The sequence below is a fragment of the Taudactylus pleione genome, unplaced genomic scaffold (genome assembly GCF_031769625.1).
Source record: "Taudactylus pleione unplaced genomic scaffold, aTauple2 ptg000148l, whole genome shotgun sequence".
Classification (NCBI taxonomy): Eukaryota; Metazoa; Chordata; class Amphibia; order Anura; family Myobatrachidae; genus Taudactylus; species Taudactylus pleione.
Genome location: NW_028284550.1, coordinates 187,724 through 211,787, shown reverse-complemented (window position 1 = coordinate 211,787; position 24,064 = coordinate 187,724).

The following is a 24,064-nucleotide window of genomic DNA, read 5'->3' as shown; positions in this document are numbered from 1 at the left end:
AGGAGAGAACAGTAGTATATGTGCCTGGGTTACACCAGGAGAGAACAGTAGTATATGTACCTGGGTTACACCAGGAGAGAGCAGTAGTACATGTACCTGGGTTACACCAGGAGAGAGCAGTAGTACATGTGCCTGGGTTACATCAGGAGAGAACAGTAGTATATGTGCCTGGGTTACACCAGGAGAGAACAGTAGTATATGTGCCTGAGTTACACCAGGAGAGTACAGCAGTATACAGTATGTGCCTGGGTTACACCAGGAGAGAGCAGTAGTATATGTGCCTGGGTTACACCAGGAGAGAACAGTAGTATATATGCCTGGGTTACACCAGGAGAGAACAGTAGTATATGTTCCTGGGTTACACCAGGAGAGAACAGTAGTATATATGCCTGGGTTACACCAGGAGAGAACAGTAGTATATGTGCCTGGGTTACACCAGGAGAGTACAGTAGTATATATGCCTGGGTTACACCAGGAGAGAACAGTAATATATGTGCCTGGGTTACACCAGGAGAGAACAGTAGTATATATGCCTGGGTTACACCAGGAGAGAACAGTAGTATATGTGCCTGGGTTACACCAGGACAGTACAGTAGTATACAGTATGTGCCTGGGTTACACCAGGAGAGTACAGTAGTATACAGTATGTGCCTGGGTTACACCAGGAGAGAACAGTAGTATATGTGCCTGGGTTACACCAGGAGAGAACAGTAGTATATGTGCCTGGGTTACACCAGGAGAGAACAGTAGTATATGTGCCTGAGTTACACCAGGAGAGTACAGTAGTATACAGTATGTGCCTGGGTTACACCAGGAGAGAACAGTAGTATATGTGCCTGGGTTACACCAGGAGAGAACAGTAGTATATGTGCCTGGGTTACACCAGGAGAGAACAGTAGTATATGTGCCTGAGTTACACCAGGAGAGTACAGCAGTATACAGTATGTGCCCGGGTTACACCAGGAGAGAGCAGTAGTATATGTGCCTGGGTTACACCAGGAGAGAACAGTAGTATATATGCCTGGGTTACACCAGGAGAGAACAGTAGTATATGTTCTTGGGTTACACCAGGAGAGAACAGTAGTATATATGCCTGGGTTAAACCTGGAGAATACAGTAGTATATGTGCCTGGGTTACACCAGGAGAGAACAGTAGTATATGTGCCTGGGTTACACCAGGAGAGAACAGTAGTATATGTGCCTGGGTTACACCAGGAGAGAACAGTAGTATATATGCCTGGGTTACACCAGGAGAGAACAGTAGTATATGTTCCTGGGTTACACCAGGAGAGAACAGTAGTATAAATGCCTGGGTTAAACCTGGAGAATACAGTAGTATATGTGCCTGGGTTAAACCAGGAGAGAACAGTAGTATATGTGCCTTGGTTACACCAGGAGAGAAAAGTAGTATATGTGCCTGGGTTACTCCAGGAGAGAACAGTAGTATATGTGCCTGGGTTACACCAGGAGAGTAGAGTACCTGAGTTACACCAGGAGAGAATAGTAGTATATGTGCCTGGGTTACACCAGGAGAGAACAGTAGTATATGTGCCTGGGTTACACCTGGAGAGTAGAGTACCTGAGTTACACCAGGAGAGAATAGTAGTATATGTGCCTGGGTTACACCAGGAGAGAAAAGTAGTATATGTGCCTGGGTTACACCAGGAGAGAACAGTAATATATGTACCTGGGTTACACCAGGAGAGAGCAGTAGTACATGTGCCTGGGTTACATCAGGAGAGAACAGTAGTATATGTGCCTGGGTTACACCAGGAGAGAACAGTAGTATATGTGCCTGAGTTACACCAGGAGAGTACAGCAGTATACAGTATGTGCCTGGGTTACACCAGGAGAGAACAGTAGTATATATGCCTGGGTTACACCAGGAGAGAACAGTAGTATATGTGCCTGGGTTACACCAGGAGAGTACAGTAGTATACAGTATGTGCCTGGGTTACACCAGGAGAGAACAGTAGTATATGTACCTGGGTTACACCAGGAGAGAACAGTAGTGTATGTGCCTGGGTTACACCAGGAGAGAACAGTAATATATGTGCCTGGGTTACACCAGGAGAGAACAGTAGTATATGTGCCTGGGTTACACCAGGAGAGAACAGTAGTATATGTGCCTGGGTTACACCAGGAGAGAAAAGTAGTATATGTGCCTGGGTTACTCAAGGAGAGAACAGTAGTATATGTGCCTGGGTAACACCAGGAGAGTACAGTAGTGTATGTGCCTGGGTTACACCAGGAGAGAACAGTAGTATATGTTCCTGGGTTACACCAGGAGAGAACAGTAGTATATATGCCTGGGTTACACCAGGAGAGAACAGTAGTATATGTTCCTGGGTTACACCAGGAGAGAACAGTAGTATATATGCCTGGGTTACACCAGGAGAAAACAGTAGTATATATGCCTGGGTTACACCAGGAGAGAACAGTAGTATATGTGCCTTGGTTACACCAGGAGAGAACAGTAGTATATGTGCCTGGGTTACACCAGGAGAGAAAAGTAGTATATGTGCCTGGGTTACGCCAGGAGAGAACAGTAGTATATGTGCCTGGGTTACACCAGGAGAGAACAGTAGTATATGTTCCTGGGTTACACCAGGAGAGAACAGTAGTATATATGCCTGGGTTACACCAGGAGACAACAGTAGTATATATGCCTGGGTTACACCAGGAGAGAACAGTAGTATATGTGCCTGGGTTACACCAGGAGAGAACAGTAGTATATATGCCTGGGTTACACCAGGAGAGTAGAGTACCTGGGTTACACCAGGAGAGAACAGTAGTATACAGTATGTGCCTGGGTTACACCAGGAGAGAACAGTAGTATATGTGCCTGGGTTACACCAGGAGAGAACAGTAGTATATGTGCCTGGGTTACACCAGGAGAGAACAGTAGTATATGTGCCTGGGTCACACCAGGAGAGAAAAGTAGTGTATGTGCCTGGGTTAAACCTGGAGAATACAGTAGTATATGTGCCTGGGTTACACCAGGAGAGAACAGTAGTATATGTGCCTGGGTTACACCAGGAGAGAACAGTAGTATATGTGCCTGGGTTACACCAGGAGAGAACAGTAGTATATGTGCCTGGGTTACACCAGGAGAGAAAAGTAGTATATGTGCCTGGGTTACTCCAGGAGAGAACAGTAGTATATGTGCCTGGGTTACACCAGGAGAGAACAGTAGTATATGTGCCTTGGTTACACCAGGAGAGAACAGTAGTATATGTGCCTGGGTTACACCAGGAGAGAAAAGTAGTATATGTGCCTGGGTTACGCCAGGAGAGAACAGTAGTATATGTGCCTGGGTTACACCAGGAGAGAACAGTAGTATATGTTCCTGGGTTACACCAGGAGAGAACAGTAGTATATATGCCTGGGTTACACCAGGAGACAACAGTAGTATATATGCCTGGGTTACACCAGGAGAGAACAGTAGTATATGTGCCTGGGTTACACCAGGAGAGAACAGTAGTATATATGCCTGGGTTACACCAGGAGAGTAGAGTACCTGGGTTACACCAGGAGAGAACAGTAGTATACAGTATGTGCCTGGGTTACACCAGGAGAGAACAGTAGTATATGTGCCTGGGTTACACCAGGAGAGAACAGTAGTATATGTGCCTGGGTTACACCAGGAGAGAACAGTAGTATATGTGCCTGGGTCACACCAGGAGAGAAAAGTAGTGTATGTGCCTGGGTTAAACCTGGAGAATACAGTAGTATATGTGCCTGGGTTACACCAGGAGAGAACAGTAGTATATGTGCCTGGGTTACACCAGGAGAGAACAGTAGTATATGTGCCTGGGTTACACCAGGAGAGAACAGTAGTATATGTGCCTGGGTTACACCAGGAGAGAAAAGTAGTATATGTGCCTGGGTTACTCCAGGAGAGAACAGTAGTATATGTGCCTGGGTTACACCAGGAGAGTAGAGTACCTGAGTTACACCAGGAGAGAATAGTAGTATATGTGCCTGGGTTACACCAGGAGAGAACAGTAGTATATGTGCCTGGGTTACACCAGGAGAGTAGAGTACCTGAGTTACACCAGGGGAGAATAGTAGTATATGTGCCTGGGTTACACCAGGAGAGAAAAGTAGTATATGTGCCTGGGTTACACCAGGAGAGAACAGTAGTATATGTGCCTGGGTTACACCAGGAGAGTAGAGTACCTGAGTTACACCAGGAGAGAATAGTAGTATATGTGCCTGGGTTACACCAGGAGAGAAAAGTAGTATATGTGCCTGGGTTACACCAGGAGAGAACAGTAGTATATGTGCCTGGGTTACACCAGGAGAGAACAGTAGTATATGTGCCTGGGTTACACCAGGAGAGAAAAGTAGTATATGTGCCTGGGTTACTCCAGGAGAGAACAGTAGTATATGTGCCTGGGTTACACCAGGAGAGTAGAGTACCTGAGTTACACCAGGAGAGAATAGTAGTATATGTGCCTGGGTTACACCAGGAGAGAACAGTAGTATATGTGCCTGGGTTACACCAGGAGAGTAGAGTACCTGAGTTACACCAGGAGAGAATAGTAGTATATGTGCCTGGGTTACACCAGGAGAGAAAAGTAGTATATGTGCCTGGGTTACACCAGGAGAGAACAGTAGTATATGTGCCTGGGTTACACCAGGAGAGAACAGTAGTATATGTGCCTGGGTTACACCAGGAGAGAACAGTAGTATATGTGCCTGGGTTACACCAGGAGAGAACAGTAGTATATGTACCTGGGTTACACCAGGAGAGAGCAGTAGTACATGTACCTGGGTTACACCAGGAGAGAGCAGTAGTACATGTGCCTGGGTTACATCAGGAGAGAACAGTAGTATATGTGCCTGGGTTACACCAGGAGAGAACAGTAGTATATGTGCCTGAGTTACACCAGGAGAGTACAGCAGTATACAGTATGTGCCTGGGTTACACCAGGAGAGAGCAGTAGTATATGTGCCTGGGTTACACCAGGAGAGAACAGTAGTATATATGCCTGGGTTACACCAGGAGAGAACAGTAGTATATGTTCCTGGGTTACACCAGGAGAGAACAGTAGTATATATGCCTGGGTTACACCAGGAGAGAACAGTAGTATATGTGCCTGGGTTACACCAGGAGAGTACAGTAGTATATATGCCTGGGTTACACCAGGAGAGAACAGTAATATATGTGCCTGGGTTACACCAGGAGAGAACAGTAGTATATATGCCTGGGTTACACCAGGAGAGAACAGTAGTATATGTGCCTGGGTTACACCAGGACAGTACAGTAGTATACAGTATGTGCCTGGGTTACACCAGGAGAGTACAGTAGTATACAGTATGTGCCTGGGTTACACCAGGAGAGAACAGTAGTATATGTGCCTGGGTTACACCAGGAGAGAACAGTAGTATATGTGCCTGGGTTACACCAGGAGAGAACAGTAGTATATGTGCCTGAGTTACACCAGGAGAGTACAGTAGTATACAGTATGTGCCTGGGTTACACCAGGAGAGAACAGTAGTATATGTGCCTGGGTTACACCAGGAGAGAACAGTAGTATATGTGCCTGGGTTACACCAGGAGAGAACAGTAGTATATGTGCCTGAGTTACACCAGGAGAGTACAGCAGTATACAGTATGTGCCCGGGTTACACCAGGAGAGAGCAGTAGTATATGTGCCTGGGTTACACCAGGAGAGAACAGTAGTATATATGCCTGGGTTACACCAGGAGAGAACAGTAGTATATGTTCTTGGGTTACACCAGGAGAGAACAGTAGTATATATGCCTGGGTTAAACCTGGAGAATACAGTAGTATATGTGCCTGGGTTACACCAGGAGAGAACAGTAGTATATGTGCCTGGGTTACACCAGGAGAGAACAGTAGTATATGTGCCTGGGTTACACCAGGAGAGAACAGTAGTATATATGCCTGGGTTACACCAGGAGAGAACAGTAGTATATGTTCCTGGGTTACACCAGGAGAGAACAGTAGTATATATGCCTGGGTTAAACCTGGAGAATACAGTAGTATATGTGCCTGGGTTAAACCAGGAGAGAACAGTAGTATATGTGCCTTGGTTACACCAGGAGAGAAAAGTAGTATATGTGCCTGGGTTACTCCAGGAGAGAACAGTAGTATATGTGCCTGGGTTACACCAGGAGAGTAGAGTACCTGAGTTACACCAGGAGAGAATAGTAGTATATGTGCCTGGGTTACACCAGGAGAGAACAGTAGTATATGTGCCTGGGTTACACCTGGAGAGTAGAGTACCTGAGTTACACCAGGAGAGAATAGTAGTATATGTGCCTGGGTTACACCAGGAGAGAAAAGTAGTATATGTGCCTGGGTTACACCAGGAGAGAACAGTAATATATGTACCTGGGTTACACCAGGAGAGAGCAGTAGTACATGTGCCTGGGTTACATCAGGAGAGAACAGTAGTATATGTGCCTGGGTTACACCAGGAGAGAACAGTAGTATATGTGCCTGAGTTACACCAGGAGAGTACAGCAGTATACAGTATGTGCCTGGGTTACACCAGGAGAGAACAGTAGTATATATGCCTGGGTTACACCAGGAGAGAACAGTAGTATATGTGCCTGGGTTACACCAGGAGAGTACAGTAGTATACAGTATGTGCCTGGGTTACACCAGGAGAGAACAGTAGTATATGTGCCTGGGTTACACCAGGAGAGAACAGTAGTATATGTGCCTGGGTTACACCAGGAGAGAACAGTAGTATATGTGCCTGGGTTACACCAGGAGAGAACAGTAGTATATGTACCTGGGTTACACCAGGAGAGAGCAGTAGTACATGTACCTGGGTTACACCAGGAGAGAGCAGTAGTACATGTGCCTGGGTTACATCAGGAGAGAACAGTAGTATATGTGCCTGGGTTACACCAGGAGAGAACAGTAGTATATGTGCCTGAGTTACACCAGGAGAGTACAGCAGTATACAGTATGTGCCTGGGTTACACCAGGAGAGAGCAGTAGTATATGTGCCGGGGTTACACCAGGAGAGAACAGTAGTATATATGCCTGGGTTACACCAGGAGAGAACAGTAGTATATGTTCCTGGGTTACACCAGGAGAGAACAGTAGTATATATGCCTGGGTTACACCAGGAGAGAACAGTAGTATATGTGCCTGGGTTACACCAGGAGAGTACAGTAGTATATATGCCTGGGTTACACCAGGAGAGAACAGTAATATATGTGCCTTGGTTACACCAGGAGAGAACAGTAGTATATATGCCTGGGTTACACCAGGAGAGAACAGTAGTATATGTGCCTGGGTTACACCAGGACAGTACAGTAGTATACAGTATGTGCCTGGGTTACACCAGGAGAGAACAGTTGTATATGTGCCTGGGTTACACCAGGAGAGAACAGTAGTATATATGCCTGGGTTACACCAGGAGAGAACAGTAGTATATGTTCCTGGGTTACACCAGGAGAGAACAGTAGTATATGTTCCTGGGTTACACCAGGAGAGAACAGTAGTATATATGCCTGGGTTACACCAGGAGAGTAGAGTACCTGGGTTACACCAGGAGAGAACAGTAGTATACAGTATGTGCCTGGGTTACACCAGGAGAGAACAGTAGTATATGTGCCTGGGTTACACCAGGAGAGAACAGTAGTATATGTGCCTGGGTTACACCAGGAGAGAACAGTAGTATATGTGCCTGGGTCACACCAGGAGAGAAAAGTAGTGTATGTGCCTGGGTTAAACCTGGAGAATACAGTAGTATATGTGCCTGGGTTACACCAGGAGAGAACAGTAGTATATATGCCTGGGTTACACCAGGAGAGTAGAGTACCTGGGTTACACCAGGAGAGAACAGTAGTATACAGTATGTGCCTGGGTTACACCAGGAGAGAACAGTAGTATATGTGCCTGGGTTACACCAGGAGAGAACAGTAGTATATGTGCCTGGGTTACACCAGGAGAGAACAGTAGTATATGTGCCTGGGTCACACCAGGAGAGAAAAGTAGTGTATGTGCCTGGGTTAAACCTGGAGAATACAGTAGTATATGTGCCTGGGTTACACCAGGAGAGAACAGTAGTATATGTGCCTGGGTTACACCAGGAGAGAACAGTAGTATATGTGCCTGGGTTACACCAGGAGAGAACAGTAGTATATGTGCCTGGGTTACACCAGGAGAGAAAAGTAGTATATGTGCCTGGGTTACTCCAGGAGAGAACAGTAGTATATGTGCCTGGGTTACACCAGGAGAGTAGAGTACCTGAGTTACACCAGGAGAGAATAGTAGTATATGTGACTGGGTTACACCAGGAGAGAACAGTAGTATATGTGCCTGGGTTACACCAGGAGAGTAGAGTACCTGAGTTACACCAGGAGAGAATAGTAGTATATGTGCCTGGGTTACACCAGGAGAGAAAAGTAGTATATGTGCCTGGGTTACACCAGGAGAGAACAGTAGTATATGTGCCTGGGTTACACCAGGAGAGTAGAGTACCTGAGTTACACCAGGAGAGAATAGTAGTATATGTGCCTGGGTTACACCAGGAGAGAAAAGTAGTATATGTGCCTGGGTTACACCAGGAGAGAACAGTAGTATATGTGCCTGGGTTACACCAGGAGAGAACAGTAGTATATGTGCCTGGGTTACACCAGGAGAGAAAAGTAGTATATGTGCCTGGGTTACTCCAGGAGAGAACAGTAGTATATGTGCCTGGGTTACACCAGGAGAGTAGAGTACCTGAGTTACACCAGGAGAGAATAGTAGTATATGTGCCTGGGTTACACCAGGAGAGAACAGTAGTATATGTGCCTGGGTTACACCAGGAGAGTAGAGTACCTGAGTTACACCAGGAGAGAATAGTAGTATATGTGCCTGGGTTACACCAGGAGAGAAAAGTAGTATATGTGCCTGGGTTACACCAGGAGAGAACAGTAGTATATGTGCCTGGGTTACACCAGGAGAGAACAGTAGTATATGTGCCTGGGTTACACCAGGAGAGAACAGTAGTATATGTGCCTGGGTTACACCAGGAGAGAACAGTAGTATATGTACCTGGGTTACACCAGGAGAGAGCAGTAGTACATGTACCTGGGTTACACCAGGAGAGAGCAGTAGTACATGTGCCTGGGTTACATCAGGAGAGAACAGTAGTATATGTGCCTGGGTTACACCAGGAGAGAACAGTAGTATATGTGCCTGAGTTACACCAGGAGAGTACAGCAGTATACAGTATGTGCCTGGGTTACACCAGGAGAGAGCAGTAGTATATGTGCCTGGGTTACACCAGGAGAGAACAGTAGTATATATGCCTGGGTTACACCAGGAGAGAACAGTAGTATATGTTCCTGGGTTACACCAGGAGAGAACAGTAGTATATATGCCTGGGTTACACCAGGAGAGAACAGTAGTATATGTGCCTGGGTTACACCAGGAGAGTACAGTAGTATATATGCCTGGGTTACACCAGGAGAGAACAGTAATATATGTGCCTGGGTTACACCAGGAGAGAACAGTAGTATATATGCCTGGATTACACCAGGAGAGAACAGTAGTATATGTGCCTGGGTTACACCAGGACAGTACAGTAGTATACAGTATGTGCCTGGGTTACACCAGGAGAGTACAGTAGTATACAGTATGTGCCTGGGTTACACCAGGAGAGAACAGTAGTATATGTGCCTGGGTTACACCAGGAGAGAACAGTAGTATATGTGCCTGGGTTACACCAGGAGAGAACAGTAGTATATGTGCCTGAGTTACACCAGGAGAGTACAGTAGTATACAGTATGTGCCTGGGTTACACCAGGAGAGAACAGTAGTATATGTGCCTGGGTTACACCAGGAGAGAACAGTAGTATATGTGCCTGGGTTACACCAGGAGAGAACAGTAGTATATGTGCCTGAGTTACACCAGGAGAGTACAGCAGTATACAGTATGTGCCCGGGTTACACCAGGAGAGAGCAGTAGTATATGTGCCTGGGTTACACCAGGAGAGAACAGTAGTATATATGCCTGGGTTACACCAGGAGAGAACAGTAGTATATGTTCCTGGGTTACACCAGGAGAGAACAGTAGTATATATGCCTGGGTTAAACCTGGAGAATACAGTAGTATATGTGCCTGGGTTACACCAGGAGAGAACAGTAGTATATGTGCCTGGGTTACACCAGGAGAGAACAGTAGTATATGTGCCTGGGTTACACCAGGAGAGAACAGTAGTATATATGCCTGGGTTACACCAGGAGAGAACAGTAGTATATGTTCCTGGGTTACACCAGGAGAGAACAGTAGTATATATGCCTGGGTTAAACCTGGAGAATACAGTAGTATATGTGCCTGGGTTACACCAGGAGAGAACAGTAGTATATGTGCCTTGGTTACACCAGGAGAGAAAAGTAGTATATGTGCCTGGGTTACTCCAGGAGAGAACAGTAGTATATGTGCCTGGGTTACACCAGGAGAGTAGAGTACCTGAGTTACACCAGGAGAGAATAGTAGTATATGTGCCTGGGTTACACCAGGAGAGAACAGTAGTATATGTGCCTGGGTTACACCTGGAGAGTAGAGTACCTGAGTTACACCAGGAGAGAATAGTAGTATATGTGCCTGGGTTACACCAGGAGAGAAAAGTAGTATATGTGCCTGGGTTACACCAGGAGAGAACAGTAATATATGTACCTGGGTTACACCAGGAGAGAGCAGTAGTACATGTGCCTGGGTTACATCAGGAGAGAACAGTAGTATATGTGCCTGTTTTACAACAGGAGAGAACAGTAGTATATGTGCCTGAGTTACACCAGGAGAGTACAGCAGTATACAGTATGTGCCTGGGTTACACCAGGAGAGAACAGTAGTATATATGCCTGGGTTACACCAGGAGAGAACAGTAGTATATGTGCCTGGGTTACACCAGGAGAGTACAGTAGTATACAGTATGTGCCTGGGTTACACCAGGAGAGAACAGTAGTATATGTGCCTGGGTTACACCAGGAGAGAACAGTAGTATATGTGCCTGGGTTACACCAGGAGAGAACAGTAGTATATGTGCCTGGGTTACACCAGGAGAGAACAGTAGTATATGTACCTGGGTTACACCAGGAGAGAGCAGTAGTACATGTACCTGGGTTACACCAGGAGAGAGCAGTAGTACATGTGCCTGGGTTACATCAGGAGAGAACAGTAGTATATGTGCCTGGGTTACACCAGGAGAGAACAGTAGTATATGTGCCTGAGTTACACCAGGAGAGTACAGCAGTATACAGTATGTGCCTGGGTTACACCAGGAGAGAGCAGTAGTATATGTGCCGGGGTTACACCAGGAGAGAACAGTAGTATATATGCCTGGGTTACACCAGGAGAGAACAGTAGTATATGTTCCTGGGTTACACCAGGAGAGAACAGTAGTATATATGCCTGGGTTACACCAGGAGAGAACAGTAGTATATGTGCCTGGGTTACACCAGGAGAGTACAGTAGTATATATGCCTGGGTTACACCAGGAGAGAACAGTAATATATGTGCCTTGGTTACACCAGGAGAGAACAGTAGTATATATGCCTGGGTTACACCAGGAGAGAACAGTAGTATATGTGCCTGGGTTACACCAGGACAGTACAGTAGTATACAGTATGTGCCTGGGTTACACCAGGAGAGAACAGTTGTATATGTGCCTGGGTTACACCAGGAGAGAACAGTAGTATATATGCCTGGGTTACACCAGGAGAGAACAGTAGTATATGTTCCTGGGTTACACCAGGAGAGAACAGTAGTATATATGCCTGGGTTACACCAGGAGAGTAGAGTACCTGGGTTACACCAGGAGAGAACAGTAGTATACAGTATGTGCCTGGGTTACACCAGGAGAGAACAGTAGTATATGTGCCTGGGTTACACCAGGAGAGAACAGTAGTATATGTGCCTGGGTTACACCAGGAGAGAACAGTAGTATATGTGCCTGGGTTACACCAGGAGAGAACAGTAGTATATGTGCCTGGGTCACACCAGGAGAGAAAAGTAGTGTATGTGCCTGGGTTAAACCTGGAGAATACAGTAGTATATGTGCCTGGGTTACACCAGGAGAGAACAGTAGTATATGTGCCTGGGTTACACCAGGAGAGAACAGTAGTATATGTGCCTGGGTTACACCAGGAGAGAACAGTAGTATATGTGCCTGGGTTACACCAGGAGAGAAAAGTAGTATATGTGCCTGGGTTACTCCAGGAGAGAACAGTAGTATATGTGCCTGGGTTACACCAGGAGAGTAGAGTACCTGAGTTACACCAGGAGAGAATAGTAGTATATGTGCCTGGGTTACACCAGGAGAGAACAGTAGTATATGTGCCTGGGTTACACCAGGAGAGTAGAGTACCTGAGTTACACCAGGAGAGAATAGTAGTATATGTGCCTGGGTTACACCAGGAGAGAAAAGTAGTATATGTGCCTGGGTTACACCAGGAGAGAACAGTAGTATATGTGCCTGGGTTACACCAGGAGAGTAGAGTACCTGAGTTACACCAGGAGAGAATAGTAGTATATGTGCCTGGGTTACACCAGGAGAGAAAAGTAGTATATGTGCCTGGGTTACACCAGGAGAGAACAGTAGTATATGTGCCTGGGTTACACCAGGAGAGAACAGTAGTATATGTGCCTGGGTTACACCAGGAGAGAAAAGTAGTATATGTGCCTGGGTTACTCCAGGAGAGAACAGTAGTATATGTGCCTGGGTTACACCAGGAGAGTAGAGTACCTGAGTTACACCAGGAGAGAATAGTAGTATATGTGCCTGGGTTACACCAGGAGAGAACAGTAGTATATGTGCCTGGGTTACACCAGGAGAGTAGAGTACCTGAGTTACACCAGGAGAGAATAGTAGTATATGTGCCTGGGTTACACCAGGAGAGAAAAGTAGTATATGTGCCTGGGTTACACCAGGAGAGAACAGTAGTATATGTGCCTGGGTTACACCAGGAGAGAACAGTAGTATATGTGCCTGGGTTACACCAGGAGAGAACAGTAGTATATGTGCCTGGGTTACACCAGGAGAGAACAGTAGTATATGTACCTGGGTTACACCAGGAGAGAGCAGTAGTACATGTACCTGGGTTACACCAGGAGAGAGCAGTAGTACATGTGCCTGGGTTACATCAGGAGAGAACAGTAGTATATGTGCCTGGGTTACACCAGGAGAGAACAGTAGTATATGTGCCTGAGTTACACCAGGAGAGTACAGCAGTATACAGTATGTGCCTGGGTTACACCAGGAGAGAGCAGTAGTATATGTGCCTGGGTTACACCAGGAGAGAACAGTAGTATATATGCCTGGGTTACACCAGGAGAGAACAGTAGTATATGTTCCTGGGTTACACCAGGAGAGAACAGTAGTATATATGCCTGGGTTACACCAGGAGAGAACAGTAGTATATGTGCCTGGGTTACACCAGGAGAGTACAGTAGTATATATGCCTGGGTTACACCAGGAGAGAACAGTAATATATGTGCCTGGGTTACACCAGGAGAGAACAGTAGTATATATGCCTGGGTTACACCAGGAGAGAACAGTAGTATATGTGCCTGGGTTACACCAGGACAGTACAGTAGTATACAGTATGTGCCTGGGTTACACCAGGAGAGTACAGTAGTATACAGTATGTGCCTGGGTTACACCAGGAGAGAACAGTAGTCTATGTGCCTGGGTTACACCAGGAGAGAACAGTAGTATATGTGCCTGGGTTACACCAGGAGAGAACAGTAGTATATGTGCCTGAGTTACACCAGGAGAGTACAGTAGTATACAGTATGTGCCTGGGTTACACCAGGAGAGAACAGTAGTATATGTGCCTGGGTTACACCAGGAGAGAACAGTAGTATATGTGCCTGGGTTACACCAGGAGAGAACAGTAGTATATGTGCCTGAGTTACACCAGGAGAGTACAGCAGTATACAGTATGTGCCCGGGTTACACCAGGAGAGAGCAGTAGTATATGTGCCTGGGTTACACCAGGAGAGAACAGTAGTATATATGCCTGGGTTACACCAGGAGAGAACAGTAGTATATGTTCCTGGGTTACACCAGGAGAGAACAGTAGTATATATGCCTGGGTTAAACCTGGAGAATACAGTAGTATATGTGCCTGGGTTACACCAGGAGAGAACAGTAGTATATGTGCCTGGGTTACACCAGGAGAGAACAGTAGTATATGTGCCTGGGTTACACCAGGAGAGAACAGTAGTATATATGCCTGGGTTACACCAGGAGAGAACAGTAGTATATGTTCCTGGGTTACACCAGGAGAGAACAGTAGTATATATGCCTGGGTTAAACCTGGAGAATACAGTAGTATATGTGCCTGGGTTACACCAGGAGAGAACAGTAGTATATGTGCCTTGGTTACACCAGGAGAGAAAAGTAGTATATGTGCCTGGGTTACTCCAGGAGAGAACAGTAGTATATGTGCCTGGGTTACACCAGGAGAGTAGAGTACCTGAGTTACACCAGGAGAGAATAGTAGTATATGTGCCTGGGTTACACCAGGAGAGAACAGTAGTATATGTGCCTGGGTTACACCTGGAGAGTAGAGTACCTGAGTTACACCAGGAGAGAATAGTAGTATATGTGCCTGGGTTACACCAGGAGAGAAAAGTAGTATATGTGCCTGGGTTACACCAGGAGAGAACAGTAATATATGTACCTGGGTTACACCAGGAGAGAGCAGTAGTACATGTGCCTGGGTTACATCAGGAGAGAACAGTAGTATATGTGCCTGGGTTACACCAGGAGAGAACAGTAGTATATGTGCCTGAGTTACACCAGGAGAGTACAGCAGTATACAGTATGTGCCTGGGTTACACCAGGAGAGAACAGTAGTATATATGCCTGGGTTACACCAGGAGAGAACAGTAGTATATGTGCCTGGGTTACACCAGGAGAGTACAGTAGTATACAGTATGTGCCTGGGTTACACCAGGAGAGAACAGTAGTATATGTGCCTGGGTTACACCAGGAGAGAACAGTAGTATATGTGCCTGGGTTACACCAGGAGAGAACAGTAGTATATTTGCCTGGGTTACACCAGGAGAGAACAGTAGTATATGTACCTGGGTTACACCAGGGGAGAGCAGTAGTACATGTACCTGGGTTACACCAGGAGAGAGCAGTAGTACATGTGCCGGGGTTACATCAGGAGAGAACAGTAGTATATGTGCCTGGGTTACACCAGGAGAGAACAGTAGTATATGTGCCTGAGTTACACCAGGAGAGTACAGCAGTATACAGTATGTGCCTGGGTTACACCAGGAGAGAGCAGTAGTATATGTGCCGGGGTTACACCAGGAGAGAACAGTAGTATATATGCCTGGGTTACACCAGGAGAGAACAGTAGTATATGTTCCTGGGTTACACCAGGAGAGAACAGTAGTATATATGCCTGGGTTACACCAGGAGAGAACAGTAGTATATGTGCCTGGGTTACACCAGGAGAGAACAGTAATATATGTGCCTTGGTTACACCAGGAGAGAACAGTAGTATATATGCCTGGGTTACACCAGGAGAGAACAGTAGTATATGTGCCTGGGTTACACCAGGACAGTACAGTAGTATACAGTATGTGCCTGGGTTACACCAGGAGAGAACAGTTGTATATGTGCCTGGGTTACACCAGGAGAGAACAGTAGTATATATGCCTGGGTTACACCAGGAGAGAACAGTAGTATATGTGCCTGGGTTACACCAGGAGAGAACAGTAGTATATGTTCCTGGGTTACACCAGGAGAGAACAGTAGTATATATGCCTGGGTTACACCAGGAGAGAACAGTAGTATATGTGCCTGGGTTACACCAGGAGAGTAGAGTACCTGAGTTACACCAGGAGAGAATAGTAGTATATGTGCCTGGGTTACACCAGGAGAGAAAAGTAGTATATGTGCCTGGGTTACACCAGGAGAGAAAAGTAGTATATGTGCCTGGGTTACGCCAGGAGAGAACAGTAGTATATGTTGCTGGGTTACACCAGGAGAGAACAGTAGTACATATGCCTGGGTTACACCAGGAGAGAACAGTAGTATATATGCCTGGGTTACACCAGGAGAGAACAGTAGTATATGTGCCTGGGTTACACCAGGAGAGAACAGTAGTATATATGCCTGGGTTACACCAGGAGAGTAGAGTACCTGGGTTACACCAGGAGAGAACAGTAGTATACAGTATGTGCCTGGGTTACACCAGGAGAGAACAGTAGTATATGTGCCTGGGTTACACCAGGAGAGAACAGTAGTATATGTGCCTGGGTTACACCAGGAGAGAACAGTAGTATATGTGCCTGGGTCACACCAGGAGAGAAAAGTAGTGTATGTGCCTGGGTTACACCTGGAGAATACAGTAGTATATGTGCCTGGGTTACACCAGGAGAGAACAGTAGTATATATGCCTGGGTTACACCAGGAGAGAACAGTAGTATATGTTCCTGGGTTACACCAGGAGAGAACAGTAGTATATATGCCTGGGTTACACCAGGAGAGAACAGTAGTATATATGCCTGGGTTACACCAGGAGAGAACAGTAGTATATGTGCCTTGGTTACACCAGGAGAGAACAGTAGTATATGTGCCTGGGTTACACCAGGAGAGAAAAGTAGTATATGTGCCTGGGTTACACCAGGAGAGTACAGTAGTATATGTGCCTGGGTTACACCAGGAGAGTAGAGTACCTGGGTTACACCAGGAGAGAACAGTAGTATACAGTATGTGCCTGGGTTACACCAGGAGAGAGCAGTAGTATATGTGCCTGGGTTACACCAGGAGAGAACAGTAGTATATATGCCTGGTTTACACCAGGAGAGAACAGTAGTGTATGTGCCTGGGTTACACCAGGAAAGAACAGTAGTATATGTACCTGGGTTACACCAGGAGAGAACAGTAGTATATGTGCCTGAGTTACACCAGGAGAGTACAGCAGTATACAGTATGTGCCTGGGTTACACCAGGAGAGAGCAGTAGTATATGTGCCTGGGTTACACCAGGAGAGAACAGTAGTATATATGCCTGGGTTACACCAGGATAGAACAGTAGTATATGTGCCTGGGTTACACCAGGAGAGTACAGTAGTATACAGTATGTGCCTGGGTTACGCCAGGAGAGAACAGTAGTATATATGCCTGGGTTACGCCAGGAGAGAACAGTAGTATATGTTCCTGGGTTACACCAGGAGAGAACAGTAGTATATATGCCTGGGTTACACCAGGAGAGAACAGTGGTATATATGCCTGGGTTACACCAGGAGAGAACAGTAGTATATGTGCCTTGGTTACACCAGGAGAGAACAGTAGTATATGTGCCTGGGTTACACCAGGAGAGAAAAGTAGTATATGTGCCTGGGTTACGCCAGGAGAGAACAGTAGTATATGTGCCTGGGTTACACCAGGAGAGAACAGTAGTATATGTTCCTGGGTTACACCAGGAGAGAACAGTAGTATATATGCCTGGGTTACACCAGGAGAGAACAGTAGTATATATGCCTGGGTTACACCAGGAGAGAACAGTAGTATATGTGCCTGGGTTACACCAGGAGAGAACAGTAGTATATATGCCTGGGTTACACCAGGAGAGTAGAGTACCTGGGTTACACCAGGAGAGAACAGTAGTATACAGTATGTGCCTGGGTTACACCAGGAGAGAACAGTAGTATATGTGCCTGGGTTACACCAGGAGAGAACAGTAGTATATGTGCCTGGGTTACACCAGGAGAGAACAGTAGTATATGTGCCTGGGTCACACCAGGAGAGAAAAGTAGTGTATGTGCCTGGGTTACACCTGGAGAATACAGTAGTATATGTGCCTGGGTTACACCAGGAGAGAACAGTAGTATATGTTCCTGGGTTACACCAGGAGAGAACAGTAGTATATATGCCTGGGTTAAACCTGGAGAATACAGTAGTATATGTGCCTGGGTTACACCAGGAGAGAACAGTAGTATATGTGCCTGGGTTACACCAGGAGAGAACAGTAGTATATGTGCCTGGGTTACACCAGGAGAGAACAGTAGTATATATGCCTGGGTTACACCAGGAGAGAACAGTAGTATATGTTCCTGGGTTACACCAGGAGAGAACAGTAGTATATATGCCTGGGTTAAACCTGGAGAATACAGTAGTATATGTGCCTGGGTTACACCAGGAGAGAACAGTAGTATATGTGCCTTGGTTACACCAGGAGAGAAAAGTAGTATATGTGCCTGGGTTACTCCAGGAGAGAACAGTAGTATATGTGCCTGGGTTACACCAGGAGAGTAGAGTACCTGAGTTACACCAGGAGAGAATAGTAGTATATGTGCCTGGGTTACACCAGGAGAGAACAGTAGTATATGTGCCTGGGTTACACCTGGAGAGTAGAGTACCTGAGTTACACCAGGAGAGAATAGTAGTATATGTGCCTGGGTTACACCAGGAGAGAAAAGTAGTATATGTGCCTGGGTTACACCAGGAGAGAACAGTAATATATGTACCTGGGTTACACCAGGAGAGAGCAGTAGTACATGTGCCTGGGTTACATCAGGAGAGAACAGTAGTATATGTGCCTGGGTTACACCAGGAGAGAACAGTAGTATATGTGCCTGAGTTACACCAGGAGAGTACAGCAGTATACAGTATGTGCCTGGGTTACACCAGGAGAGAACAGTAGTATATATGCCTGGGTTACACCAGGAGAGAACAGTAGTATATGTGCCTGGGTTACACCAGGAGAGTACAGTAGTATACAGTATGTGCCTGGGTTACACCAGGAGAGAACAGTAGTATATGTGCCTGGGTTACACCAGGAGAGAACAGTAGTATATGTGCCTGGGTTACACCAGGAGAGAACAGTAGTATATGTGCCTGGGTTACACCAGGAGAGAACAGTAGTATATATGCCTGGGTTACACCAGGAGAGAACAGTAGTATATGTGCCTGGGTTACACCAGGAGAGTACAGTAGTATACAGTATGTGCCTGGGTTACACCAGGAGAGAACAGTAGTATATGTGCCTGGGTTACACCAGGAGAGAACAGTAGTATATGTGCCTGGGTTACACCAGGAGAGAACAGTAGTATATTTGCCTGGGTTACACCAGGAGAGAACAGTAGTATATGTACCTGGGTTACACCAGGGGAGAGCAGTAGTACATGTACCTGGGTTACACCAGGAGAGAGCAGTAGTACATGTGCCTGGGTTACATCAGGAGAGAACAGTAGTATATGTGCCTGGGTTACACCAGGAGAGAACAGTAGTATATGTGCCTGAGTTACACCAGGAGAGTACAGCAGTATACAGTATGTGCCTGGGTTACACCAGGAGAGAACAGTAGTATATATGCCTGGGTTACACCAGGAGAGAACAGTAGTATATGTGCCTGGGTTACACCAGGAGAGTACAGTAGTATACAGTATGTGCCTGGGTTACACCAGGAGAGAACAGTAGTATATGTGCCTGGGTTACACCAGGAGAGAACAGTAGTATATGTGCCTGGGTTACACCAGGAGAGAACAGTAGTATATGTGCCTGGGTTACACCAGGAGAGAACAGTAGTATATATGCCTGGGTTACACCAGGAGAGAACAGTAGTATATGTGCCTGGGTTACACCAGGAGAGTACAGTAGTATACAGTATGTGCCTGGGTTACACCAGGAGAGAACAGTAGTATATGTGCCTGGGTTACACCAGGAGAGAACAGTAGTATATGTGCCTGGGTTACACCAGGAGAGAACAGTAGTATATTTGCCTGGGTTACACCAGGAGAGAACAGTAGTATATGTACCTGGGTTACACCAGGGGAGAGCAGTAGTACATGTACCTGGGTTACACCAGGAGAGAGCAGTAGTACATGTGCCGGGGTTACATCAGGAGAGAACAGTAGTATATGTGCCTGGGTTACACCAGGAGAGAACAGTAGTATATGTGCCTGAGTTACACCAGGAGAGTACAGCAGTATACAGTATGTGCCTGGGTTACACCAGGAGAGAGCAGTAGTATATGTGCCGGGGTTACACCAGGAGAGAACAGTAGTATATATGCCTGGGTTACACCAGGAGAGAACAGTAGTATATGTTCCTGGGTTACACCAGGAGAGAACAGTAGTATATATGCCTGGGTTACACCAGGAGAGAACAGTAGTATATGTGCCTGGGTTACACCAGGAGAGAACAGTAATATATGTGCCTTGGTTACACCAGGAGAGAACAGTAGTATATATGCCTGGGTTACACCAGGAGAGAACAGTAGTATATGTGCCTGGGTTACACCAGGACAGTACAGTAGTATACAGTATGTGCCTGGGTTACACCAGGAGAGAACAGTTGTATATGTGCCTGGGTTACACCAGGAGAGAACAGTAGTATATATGCCTGGGTTACACCAGGAGAGAACAGTAGTATATGTGCCTGGGTTACACCAGGAGAGAACAGTAGTATATGTTCCTGGGTTACACCAGGAGAGAACAGTAGTATATATGCCTGGGTTACACCAGGAGAGAACAGTAGTATATGTGCCTGGGTTACACCAGGAGAGTAGAGTACCTGAGTTACACCAGGAGAGAATAGTAGTATATGTGCCTGGGTTACACCAGGAGAGAAAAGTAGTATATGTGCCTGGGTTACACCAGGAGAGAAAAGTAGTATATGTGCCTGGGTTACGCCAGGAGAGAACAGTAGTATATGTTGCTGGGTTACACCAGGAGAGAACAGTAGTACATATGCCTGGGTTACACCAGGAGAGAACAGTAGTATATATGCCTGGGTTACACCAGGAGAGAACAGTAGTATATGTGCCTGGGTTACACCAGGAGAGAACAGTAGTATATATGCCTGGGTTACACCAGGAGAGTAGAGTACCTGGGTTACACCAGGAGAGAACAGTAGTATACAGTATGTGCCTGGGTTACACCAGGAGAGAACAGTAGTATATGTGCCTGGGTTACACCAGGAGAGAACAGTAGTATATGTGCCTGGGTTACACCAGGAGAGAACAGTAGTATATGTGCCTGGGTCACACCAGGAGAGAAAAGTAGTGTATGTGCCTGGGTTACACCTGGAGAATACAGTAGTATATGTGCCTGGGTTACACCAGGAGAGAACAGTAGTATATATGCCTGGGTTACACCAGGAGAGAACAGTAGTATATGTTCCTGGGTTACACCAGGAGAGAACAGTAGTATATATGCCTGGGTTACACCAGGAGAGAACAGTAGTATATATGCCTGGGTTACACCAGGAGAGAACAGTAGTATATGTGCCTTGGTTACACCAGGAGAGAACAGTAGTATATGTGCCTGGGTTACACCAGGAGAGAAAAGTAGTATATGTGCCTGGGTTACACCAGGAGAGTACAGTAGTATATGTGCCTGGGTTACACCAGGAGAGTAGAGTACCTGGGTTACACCAGGAGAGAACAGTAGTATACAGTATGTGCCTGGGTTACACCAGGAGAGAGCAGTAGTATATGTGCCTGGGTTACACCAGGAGAGAACAGTAGTATATATGCCTGGTTTACACCAGGAGAGAACAGTAGTGTATGTGCCTGGGTTACACCAGGAAAGAACAGTAGTATATGTACCTGGGTTACACCAGGAGAGAACAGTAGTATATGTGCCTGAGTTACACCAGGAGAGTACAGCAGTATACAGTATGTGCCTGGGTTACACCAGGAGAGAGCAGTAGTATATGTGCCTGGGTTACACCAGGAGAGAACAGTAGTATATATGCCTGGGTTACACCCGGAGAGAACAGTAGTATATGTGCCTGGGTTACACCAGGAGAGTACAGTAGTATACAGTATGTGCCTGGGTTACGCCAGGAGAGAACAGTAGTATATATGCCTGGGTTACGCCAGGAGAGAACAGTAGTATATGTTCCTGGGTTACACCAGGAGAGAACAGTAGTATATATGCCTGGGTTACACCAGGAGAGAACAGTGGTATATATGCCTGGGTTACACCAGGAGAGAACAGTAGTATATGTGCCTTGGTTACACCAGGAGAGAACAGTAGTATATGTGCCTGGGTTACACCAGGAGAGAAAAGTAGTATATGTGCCTGGGTTACGCCAGGAGAGAACAGTAGTATATGTGCCTGGGTTACACCAGGAGAGAACAGTAGTATATGTTCCTGGGTTACACCAGGAGAGAACAGTAGTATATATGCCTGGGTTACACCAGGAGAGAACAGTAGTATATATGCCTGGGTTACACCAGGAGAGAACAGTAGTATATGTGCCTGGGTTACACCAGGAGAGAACAGTAGTATATATGCCTGGGTTACACCAGGAGAGTAGAGTACCTGGGTTACACCAGGAGAGAACAGTAGTATACAGTATGTGCCTGGGTTACACCAGGAGAGAACAGTAGTATATGTGCCTGGGTTACACCAGGAGAGAACAGTAGTATATGTGCCTGGGTTACACCAGGAGAGAACAGTAGTATATGTGCCTGGGTCACACCAGGAGAGAAAAGTAGTGTATGTGCCTGGGTTACACCTGGAGAATACAGTAGTATATGTGCCTGGGTTACACCAGGAGAGAACAGTAGTATATGTTCCTGGGTTACACCAGGAGAGAACAGTAGTATATATGCCTGGGTTAAACCTGGAGAATACAGTAGTATATGTGCCTGGGTTACACCAGGAGAGAACAGTAGTATATGTGCCTGGGTTACACCAGGAGAGAACAGTAGTATATGTGCCTGGGTTACACCAGGAGAGAACAGTAGTATATATGCCTGGGTTACACCAGGAGAGAACAGTAGTATATGTTCCTGGGTTACACCAGGAGAGAACAGTAGTATATATGCCTGGGTTAAACCTGGAGAATACAGTAGTATATGTGCCTGGGTTACACCAGGAGAGAACAGTAGTATATGTGCCTTGGTTACACCAGGAGAGAAAAGTAGTATATGTGCCTGGGTTACTCCAGGAGAGAACAGTAGTATATGTGCCTGGGTTACACCAGGAGAGTAGAGTACCTGAGTTACACCAGGAGAGAATAGTAGTATATGTGCCTGGGTTACACCAGGAGAGAACAGTAGTATATGTGCCTGGGTTACACCTGGAGAGTAGAGTACCTGAGTTACACCAGGAGAGAATAGTAGTATATGTGCCTGGGTTACACCAGGAGAGAAAAGTAGTATATGTGCCTGGGTTACACCAGGAGAGAACAGTAATATATGTACCTGGGTTACACCAGGAGAGAGCAGTAGTACATGTGCCTGGGTTACATCAGGAGAGAACAGTAGTATATGTGCCTGGGTTACACCAGGAGAGAACAGTAGTATATGTGCCTGAGTTACACCAGGAGAGTACAGCAGTATACAGTATGTGCCTGGGTTACACCAGGAGAGAACAGTAGTATATATGCCTGGGTTACACCAGGAGAGAACAGTAGTATATGTGCCTGGGTTACACCAGGAGAGTACAGTAGTATACAGTATGTGCCTGGGTTACACCAGGAGAGAACAGTAGTATATGTGCCTGGGTTACACCAGGAGAGAACAGTAGTATATGTGCCTGGGTTACACCAGGAGAGAACAGTAGTATATGTGCCTGGGTTACACCAGGAGAGAACAGTAGTATATGTACCTGGGTTACACCAGGAGAGAGCAGTAGTACATGTACCTGGGTTACACCAGGAGAGAGCAGTAGTACATGTGCCTGGGTTACATCAGGAGAGAACAGTAGTATATGTGCCTGGGTTACACCAGGAGAGAACAGTAGTATATGTGCCTGAGTTACACCAGGAGAGTACAGCAGTATACAGTATGTGCCTGAGTTACACCAGGAGAGAGCAGTAGTATATGTGCCGGGGTTACACCAGGAGAGAACAGTAGTATATATGCCTGGGTTACACCAGGAGAGAACAGTAGTATATGTTCCTGGGTTACACCAGGAGAGAACAGTAGTATATATGCCTGGGTTACACCAGGAGAGAACAGTAGTATATGTGCCTGGGTTACACCAGGAGAGTACAGTAGTATATATGCCTGGGTTACACCAGGAGAGAACAGTAATATATGTGCCTTGGTTACACCAGGAGAGAACAGTAGTATATATGCCTGGGTTACACCAGGA